A 10,776-nucleotide genomic window follows, 5' to 3' on the forward strand; every position below is an offset into this window, starting at 1 on the left:
GAAATTTTAGAATTGGTTGATGGGGGGAGGGGGATTGGGGGGGGTGGGGTTATGGACATTGGGGAGGGTATGTGCTATGGTGAGTGCTGTGAAGTGTGTAAACCTGGCGATTCACAAACATGTACCCTTGGGGATAAAAATATATTATATGTTTATAAAAAATAAAATTAAAAAAAAGAAATTTTAAAATTAGTCTGTGTATTAAAATTTCTATGTTCTTCCCAGTTACTATAATGCAATGTACAGTTTTGGTCAATTTATTTGTATTATATTATATATACATATTATATATTATATGTATTACATAAAACATTATATATTGCTTTATATTTCTCTGTGTATATATACATATGTATATACATTAAATGCCTACATAGATATATACACATACATATAATTGCATATAAAACCCTATAAATTATACAGATATAATTTTAAAATAATTCAATTAGTACATCAAAATCAGTGAGATAGAAACTTTGAATGCCAGGATATTTCAGTTAGTATAATATTTTCTGTTTCATACAGTTTACCTTTTATTGGATATTTGTTGGAAAGAAATGGAATATAATATTCAAAGAATGTCCGAGGGTCCATTTTCCTAGATTACCTTTAATTCAGCTTCTATCATTCTCCAAAATATTGTGTAATATTTAGAACTGGCATACTCTATCAAATAATTAGATTCATCCAATCAATACAATAGGTGAGAGTATCAGAAATAATATCACAGAGGGAAACATAGTTTTATACTTAAATCTGAATTTAAGAACCATGATGTTCTACAGTTAAACTAAAACACCAGAAGCCTAGAGCATTTCTATTAATCATGTTTTACTTTATTTACTTCTGCCCTGGCTATTATAATAGTCCTCAAAAAGAAGCACTCTACTTTGGTTTTGTTTTTGTCTTCAAATTTTCTTGGGTATCAAAGATACAATAAAATGCATTCAAATTGTTCATAAAGTGAGATGAATTCAACACAGTGCTTTATTATTTTGCATTCTCAAAACAATTTAATGCTCTGTAAAGATTTAAAATAACATTGTTATCTATCTGAAACTAATTAACTGTAGTTGTTTTTAAAATTTTTCTTCTTCACCTGCAAGTTTCTTTATTTGCTACCCTAATGCGAGATCCAAGATAACACAAGCCTATGATTCTCTTCTCAGTTCTTTCTAAGTAAGACAATTCCTCTAAACTTCATTTCTTGTCTGTTCATGGCTTACAATATTAATAACTCTTTTATTATTTTTTTCTTGCAAAGTTAGCTTCTCTTAATTTAGTGCTTGATAAGAGTCTGACAGGCACTGTGTTAAGCTTTTTTACTTATATTTCTTAATTCATTCTTAACATTCTCATCCTCAACTTATTGATGAAGGAGATACAGTAAAGAGGACAATTTGTCCTAAGACATCAAGCCAAAAGGGCCGAATTGAAATTCAAGTTTAGATACATCTTACTTGAAAGCCCAGGTCAGGTTCTTAGTCACTATACTTCTACTCCACATTGTGCGTTTTATTAAAGATAAATCCAGGAAGCAAGAGCAGAGAGCTTAGCCTCTTAAAATATACAGGTATGTCATTGATGATGGGAGCTATTCTTTCACGGAAAAAGCAGAACTGCTTACTCAGAATTAGTGGAAAGCTTCAAATTGAGGTATTGAGACAAATCCAGTGGATGGTAATATACAAAAGATATTTCTTCTGTGAAAATTGTATTGATATGCTAATATTGACAAGATAGCAAAGTAAATTCTCTCTCAACTTTATTGAGTTACACTGGGCAAATAACAGTAAGCAAAGATCAAAACAAAATGATGAAAGGGGAAAATGAAATTTAAAAATCAAAAATTTCCTTTTTTTGGCAGAGCCTGATTTTCACTTTTTTTTTTTTTTTTTTTCCTGGAGGAAAACTGGACATCACATTGCACTATGGCCCCAAAGAGTTTATAAGGGGAAATGCCTGTAATATTAACTCAAACATTTCAACTAATAGGCTAAAAGAGGGGCGGGAATTTGTGGAGAGAGGAATAAATCCCTCAGTCATAAAGTTATGTGATACCAATTAAAATGCACTCCCAGGTTGCAAAGCAGCTGCCAAACTGCAGAATATTTTCAGAAAATAATTCTGGAGAGGGTCTAGGTGTCACAAGGGCTTTTAACATTCATCCTCAGCATATTTCATCCAAAAATATAACTCCATGCAAAAGCAAAGAGAGTTTGCCAAGCACAGAATTTCATTTAGCACCCTGGTAGTTCACTTAATTAGAATAAACCCAGACTTCCTTAAGACTCTTTTGTAAGCCTAAACCTCATCACCACAAACTGACTTTTTAATTATGTGGTTCTTAAGAGCCTTTGGGCATGTAATAGGACAGACTGTAAATATAGCCGTTAACACACACACACACACACACACACACACACACACACACACACACTTTTAGATAGTCTAGCAGTGGATACAAATGATGTTCATATTACTCTTTTGTGATATGAATTCAGGAAAGGCAAATATTAACCTTTACAAGCTCAATTTCCTATCTGCAAAATAAGATGATAATAGTTGCTGCTTCACAGCTTCTATTTTGTTTTCAAAATTAGATAATTTTTACAAAGTGTATAGTACAGCACTCATGTGATTAAATTTAAGCAAACAAAATTTAAATTAGCATTAGTGAAAAGAATGACAAAAGGAAGTCAAAAGTCCTGAATTAGAGTCCTTTCATGGTCATTAGCTAGATGCATGAATTTAGAAAAATCTCATTGTAATAGTTGTCCTCAGTGTCCTTATATGTCCACCAGAATACATTCAGGATATGAGTCCTTAATTTTATTTCAATCTAGCTTGACTGAATCTCTTAAGAATTCTTAGCAGCTAATATAACTAAAGTTAAGTTATATAAACCTTTCCATTAGACTCTCCTCTTAAATTTGTATTTGAGAGAGTTTATATGTAATAAGAACCTTTTATTAATTTACTTGTGAAAAGATGTCAAAAATGAGTAAATTATAATCTTATAATAAATTACTCTCAAGGTCAGCTTTACTCATTTGTTCAGTCCTTGTTTTCAAAAGAAAACACAGAACTGCAAAAACTGTAAACAACCATCCCAGTAAAAGCAACTGAGATCAAGATAAATCATAGGGAGAGGAGTAGGAAGATACCATTTGAATTTAATCAACGACGAGGAATGATGACAAGGAATTCACAGAGGATGACTTTAAAGTAAAAGCAGAAAACCTGGGTACTTCACGCCAAAGTCAAGTTGTACCATGAAGGCTGGTAATAAAACCTAGGACATCTGATTTTTTTCCTACCCATCTGCACTAGGTAAGGAAGCAGAATATTCTGTCCCAGGTAGCTTCAGGTGAGAAATCCAGTAAGAAATAACCACATTGCACAGTTCTCAATTTTGTAAAGACAAAATTTAAATAAATCTCCAGGAAAAAAGAAAACAAGAAAGAAACAAAGCTTTGGAGAGAAGGAAAGCAATCTTGCAAATTGGTAACCCAGAAGGTGACACTCATATGCTCATGGGTCAAACATAAAACAAAGAGGAATTGACTCATTATAACTGAATGAGAGCAAAAACAAGCTTTGCATTAAAAACTGTGAACTGCAACTATTGTGTTGCACATTTCATGTGGAATTGCTCAACTTACATTTTCACCATGGAAATATGGGGTATTAAAAAAAAAAAAAACAGGACTTGAAAGGTTTTATACCTCATGGTTGTGTTACAAAAACACCAAAGCCTATGTTTGGTAGGCTTCCAAGGGATTTAAAAATTTCCCTAATTCGGGGCACCTGGGTGGCTCAGTCAGTTGAGTGTCTGCCTTCAGCTCGGGTCATGATCCCAGGATCCTGGGATCAGGCCCCGCATTGGGCTCCCTGCTCAGTGGAGATCCTGCTTCTCCCTCTCCTGCTCCCCCTGCTTGTGCTCTCTCTCTCTGTCAAATAAATAAATTAAAAAAAAAAAATTTCCCTAATTCACCCATAAGTAGGAAAGTTTTTCATATGAACAACTATGGTAGCTTCAGATCTCACTATACATCACTATATGTCTATTTGTAGTTTATCTTGTGTGTGTGTGTGTATGTTTTTTGTTTTTTTTTTTAGGAAAAGGAAGTGGTTTTATATATATATATATATATATATATATATATATATATATATATATATATATGTATATATATATAAAGCTTAGGAGAATAGGAAAACCAAATCCCTGACCAAGTTGTTTTCCCTTTTTCTCCTTCATTTGGGAGGAGCCAATTGTAGAGATTGCAAATGACACCATCAGTCATTGAAATTGATGAAGCTGCTAAGATAACATTTTTCACCCCAGTGTAAACACTGATGGATCCTTCGAGGGATACCTTACATTGCAAGTCTGGGATTTAGTTTATGGGTCTGACAAGTGTGACCTTTAAAATAACGTATTTGCTATAAAAGAGGAAAGAAAACTCTTTATAAGTAAAGTATATTGGCTACAAAATCACTTTCCAGCAAGTAGTCTGATTACAATCAAAATAACACACCAAAATGAAACAGTTTACCTGTGATCAATTTAATGTGGTTGTAAAATGCTAATTATGAGAGAAAACACATTCAAAGTTTGTGGTACCGTCTATAAAATTTGCAGAGAATCTAACATTCAGTGATGTGTAGCACATATGGGTAAGCAGATGGCCGAAGTATTATTTTTAAAAACAGGACTTTTGCTGACAAAATACAGAATTGGAATGGTGTGATTGGAAAGCTAAGAGGATGTTATTTATGAGGCAGTAAGCTCATGCTCAGTAATTGGATTCTTGCTAAATGGCAGATAAAAAGGACTTGGGGGGAAAAAAATGAGTGTTTGCAGCTATAGAAATGAATGAGAAATTCTTCTGACAATATCCTATCTGTAATTTTTATCCCAGTCCATCACCTTTCACTTCTTTGCCTTTGGGTGAGCTGTAAGAGGAGGGCTACCTTACCACTCCGGGCTTGGTTTATGCAAGATGTTACCTTTCTTTTTGGTAAAATTCTGGGGGTGTGGGGGTTGGGGGGGTTGGTATGTAAAGAAATCATTCTGAATGTGCCCAAGTACAAATTAGATATAAAATATATTCTAAATCTCCATACAAAAAAAGAATATATAACAAAGCCTAAATTGGCCACTTAAAATAACTTGGTCAAAGGGTTCGAACCTTCAGTTTATACCGCTGAGAGTACATTGTAAATGTTCTCAGCACACATCAAAGGTGGCTGTGTGAAGTGATTACATATATCAAACATCACAATGGCAACCTTAAATTAATACAATGTTACCCCAATAAAACTGGAACAAAATAACTTCCTGATTCCCAGGCCTCTTCTTTGAACTATTTTAATATCTTGTTTATAACCCTAATACTCATCGTATGTGAATGAAATTTGGGGGGGAACCCATATGCCTTCTTGGATTTACTATTGCCTTGCTGAAAACAAGAATTATCTCTTGTACATTTTTTTATTCTCCTAACCAAGCATTAGGCTTGGCATGTAGTAACTGTTCAGTAAAATTTTACTGAATAACTTAATGAAGCCCTATTATCCCTATTATTCCATTCATAACTTTTAAACAATTTTGGGGAATATGAAAGTTTAATGTATCTTTTAAAAATGACCATTTTTAATAAAAGACATTTTAATAATTCCATGATAAGAATTAGATTATATCTCAAATTCCCTGCCTAAAGGTGAATTACACCTGTATTAGCATGTATAAACTACATTTTCAAGACATTTAAACACTAGGTACAAAATTCATACAGTAATCTTTCCAAATATTAATGACAAACTACATTTCCTCATATTTTATTTTGAAATATTTCAATTCAATTTTATGTGTTGTTATATATCATAGGTATTATTTGTTATATATAAAATACATCTTCAAATGTACATTTTCACAGCTGAAACTTGACTAATAGGAAAAAGTATGTAAATAGAATGTCATATGTAATTGTGTTTTGAAATCACGTTTTGGAAGTTCTCCCCACCCTTCCGAAAGCTATTCCAGCAGACTTTCTCTTTGCCCTGGGCATCACAGACACAGAGGTATGACCAGCTCTACGCCCCGCTGCACACCATATGACCGACCCATGAAAGCTGGGGCCAGGAGGAGAGCAGTCCCAGCCAGGCCTTGGCACAGGCTAGATTAACCAGGAAGGACTCTAGAGCTATAATGAACTCAATTCTGCTCCCCCTCCCTGGTGGTGGTTGATGGCTGAGCCCCAGACAACAGGGGAAGAGGGAGCCCCCAGCAGAGCTGCAGCACCACCTAGAGCCTCTGCTGGCACCAATGGTTAGAGGCAACTCTGTGCCTGCCAGAGACAGGTCTGGTCCCAGCACGGGAGAGCCCTGCCTAACCCAGATGGGCCGCACACCATGTGACATGTGATGGCAAGGTAAGCATCACTGCATCATGTATGCACACTCAGCACTGACGAGAGGTGCAGGTCGAGGAGCTGGTGCAGCTGTTGGAGACCACACCTCACATGCAGGTGGACTCTGCACTCAGCTCATGAAGACAAAGTTCATGGAGGACACAGTGATGGCCCTGGAGGAGTTCTTCCACTGCAGCTGGACACTGACCAAATGCCTGAAGCTGCTACAGACAACTGGAAAGGGGATTGGAGACCAATGCTGGGCGGTTATCAAGGGAACAAGGTCGCTGTTCAGTGAGTGAAAAATGATGCCATTGCCCAGGCCTTCCTGCCTGAATCCTTGGTCATGACACAGTTCGGCCAATTGCAAGGAGGCCCAGCTTCCAAGTGTGATCCTGGAGGAGAAAGGCAGAACTACATCATCACTGAGCACAGGGCCAAAGGAGCCCGGTGGATGACCTACCTCGCAGACTGTCTCTTCAAGTTCTCACTAGAAGTCTGAAAGGCCATGAAATACCTGGAGGACAAGTACTTTGTGCACTGGGACCTGGCTGCTGCAACGTACTGGCATCCAAGGACAATGTGGCCAAGGTCAGTGACTTCCTTCTCACCAAAAAGGCCACTAGTCCACAGGACACAGGCAAGCTTCAGGTCAAGTGGACAGTCCCCGAGCCCCTGAAAGAGAAGAAATTCTCCACCAAGTCTGAAGTGTAGAGTTTTGGAATCTTTCTCTGGGAAATCTACTCCTTTGAGAGAGCGCCTTGTCCAAGGATTTCCTGAAGGAACTTGTCCCTCAGGGGAAGGGTTATATGATGGATATCCCAGGGCTACCCACCTATAGTGTACAGGGTTCAGTTAGAATTGCAAGCACCTGAACTCTGCCCCAAGGCCCTCCTTCCTGAATCTACATGAGAAGCTCCACCATATCAAAACTCACAAGCTATACCTGTGACAGCTGACTTCCACCCAGGTCATGGGCCTGTGGGGACTGAACCTGGAGGGTTTGTGGGCGTGGTGCCTCTACTAACTGGGTCCAAATCTGAACTGAGCCTGGAGGGACAATGGGTCTCTTTCCTCTGTTTCAGCCTGTGCACCCTCTGTCCCCCACCCCAGATCCCACCTCAGTCTGGCACCTTCTCTCATGGACCAGATTATGGGCTTGACCCTACTCTAAGGGAGGAGACAGATACCCACTACCATGGTCAGTCTTCCTCTAGCCTCCCATCTTGCCTAGATGGGACTTCAGCTATTAGCTTAAGTATCTAAAGTCCAGTTTCCTTACATGCAAAAAAAGCAATCGATATTACCTGCCTCATAATATTCTTAGCACTATGTGAGTCAATAGGTTCTACTCTTCGACTAGTCAGTGCCTAGCCCAAAGTGACTTTGCCCAATTATTCTGAAGTCACTGATACAATCTATGAAATGATACCCGATGAAGGCTTAGCTGGATTGGTCAGGGTGTGAGCATCACCTATCTGTAAGTCAGGGATAGTCAGACCTGAAAGAAAAGGCAAGCTTGCAATCCATAGATTATCTGGGATTTGAAGTAGGAACTCTGCTGACTAAAATTCTTGGTGGTTGCAGGATCTGGATTTGGAATCAGAAAGATGGAGTTTGGAATCTCTTGGGTCAGTTACTTAAGCATCCACATCTTACTTTCCTACTCCAAACATAGGGATTCATTTTTTAATGAATATACATCAAACGTTTATCATGCACTTGATAGTTTTCTGTTGATTAAATGTTAAGAGGATCTGATACGTGATGTATATTGAGGTCTTAGCGTAGTTCTTATCAAATACTCAGCTGCTTCCCGCATTTGGGGACCATCTTTGTTATCCATCAATTACCATATTTATATTTAAGACCTCATTATGCTAAAGTTATGCATTCCCTTGCATAGCATCTGTCCAATTCTGGCAGGGGCAATATCAGAGATGACAGTGTGAATAGTGCCCCCAGATCTGAAATATACCTGGTCTGAAATATACCTCATATTTAAAGTAAATCTTAGCTCGTACATTCTGATGTTAATTCACCATTTAAGATAATATATAATTAAATGGTAAAAATTTTAGTGGTGTGCAGTATTATTCCTTAAAAACGTTTGGGAGAGGGGCGCCTGGGTGGCTCAGTGGGTTAAAGCCTCTGCCTTCGGCTCAGGTCATGATCCCAGGGTCCTGGGATCCAGTCCCACATTGGGTTCTCTGCTCTGCAGGGAGCCTGCTTCCTCCTCTCTCTCAGCCTGCCTCTCTGCCTACTTGTGATCTCTGTCTGTCAAATAAATAAATAAAATCTTTAAAAAAAATAAAAAAAAATTGGGAGAAATTATCAGGCCTAGAATGCTCTTAAGTCTGATAGTACACAGAACAGTTTTCTTGTGGCTACTTGAAGATCTAATCATTCCTGGAGTTTATTTTAATTTTTAAATATCTAAATGTACTTAAAAATCCCCACATACATAAAGCACTTTAAAAGATCTTGGAAAGAAACAAACTGAGGGTTGATGGGGGAGAGGGGTGTTGGGAGAGTGGGGGTGGGGTTATGGACATTGGGGAGGGTATGTGCTATGGTGAGTGCTGTGAAGTGGGTAAACCTGGCGATTCACAGACCTGTACCCCTGGGGATAAAAATATATTATATGTTTATAAAAAATAAAATTTAAAAAAAAAAAGATTAAAAAAAAAAGATCTTGGAAAGAAAATAAAATCCAAGATTTTTTTGTATGTAGGCTAGTTTTAGTCCCCAAACACCAGCAATTAGGAGAAATTTGAACATTATTTTTCCTTTGCCTATTAAAAATATTTGATGATATGTCCTAAACAAAGCATTTTAATCAAAATGTATAAAAACATATTAAAAGAATCATATCTTCAGATTTTATTATTTTGATTTTGATTCTTTTACAATGACCTGGTTGGAAATCGTGAACATAATTTCTTTTTCTATGAAATGATATCCATATAATCTTAGAAAAGACCATGCTTCAACCTTGGTGAATATTGCTCTGGATTTATACTCTGCTTACATCTTTTCTTTTACTCTCTCTCAAGAACATACAGACAACCACCCTTAGAAATAAAGTATCTCCTTTTAGGTTTCACAACCTGCTTTATTCTAATTTTAGGTTCTTTTGTTTTGTTTTGTTTTGTTTTGTTTTGTTTGGCTGGCAAAATCCTAAATTCAAAATCACAGAACAAATGTTATATATGAATTTCCCACCCATTGAGTATATCTGTTTTCTGATTTTTATACATAAGTTTGTTATGCATCGTGTGTGTGCGTGTGTAAATTTATACATTAACATTGATAACTTTCTTAGAACAAATTCCCTGTCATAATTTCCACAGAAAATTCTATATACTGTTTAATGTTAAAATGAGGGATGCCTTCATTCAAGATTTGATCACCAAGTGAAACTACTTTGAAAATATTTAAGAACTTGCCATTTGCCAGTTCTAGAATTATCATTGTTCTCAGCTTTTGAATCATGTTGCACAATTAGATGTAAAAGTCTGTGTGAGAAGATTATGAGAGCTTTAATTTTGCTTGGTCTTAAGCCCCAGAATTACAAGACAATAGACTGAAAACCCAATATTCTGAAAAATATTTAATAGAAATGTAACTGATGACCTTTTCTCCAAAAATCTCATATAAGCTTTCCTTTTCTTTTTATTCCCTAATCCTCTTGTAAACACTTAGGTCAAACCTGCACCATTGTGGCAGAATTATAGGTAAATAATCAAATTGATTCACTTTGACACATGAGAACTATTACTTCTGGGTTTTCATCATTACTGTGGCCCATTATTAGTTACTTAACACTCACATGGAAGAGACACTGCTTTTTTGATGATCTACAAAGTCAGGCATTAAACTATGTTGTTTAAACACATTTTATTATTTTATCTTAATTGTGACCCTCTTAGGTATATGAACCCAGATATCATCTGAAGTTACCCTACTCTTTTTTTTTTTTTTTTTTTAATTACTCAGATTCTGTTTATTGGCTGACAGAATTCCACTACTTTCCCCAATGTTTCTGTGACTATTCAGGGTTTATATTCTTATGATCAACTTTGTTAACATTTCCTATTTATAGTAAATCCTCGATCACATTCTACTTGGCCTGTCTGCCTCTTCCTTTCTTACTTCTTTGTGAAATATCATGCTATAGTTTTCTGCACTTTCTTAATTTTTCTCCCCAAAATACTACTCATACCAACAGTAGGGTTAAATTTGCCTGAAGACTAAAAGCAACAGAGATTCTGCATAAAAGAGAGATAATAAGGCAATTCTAAGTGGGTGAGTTTTCTGATGAGACATTCCTTAGACATCTATTTTCAGAGGA

The 10,776-nt window shown here is 36.5% G+C and overlaps 1 pseudogene; it reads left to right on the forward strand.

Annotated features, from left to right (window-relative positions):
- Nucleotides 1-1,590: 1,590 nt before the first annotated feature.
- Nucleotides 1,591-7,374, forward strand: LOC111148735 (annotated as a pseudogene).
- The last annotated feature ends 3,402 nt before the right edge of the window (nt 7,375-10,776 follow it).

This window comes from Enhydra lutris, unplaced genomic scaffold, assembly GCF_002288905.1.
Source record: "Enhydra lutris kenyoni isolate GAN:26980312 unplaced genomic scaffold, ASM228890v2 scaffoldscaffold20, whole genome shotgun sequence".
NCBI lineage: Eukaryota > Metazoa > Chordata > Mammalia > Carnivora > Mustelidae > Enhydra > Enhydra lutris.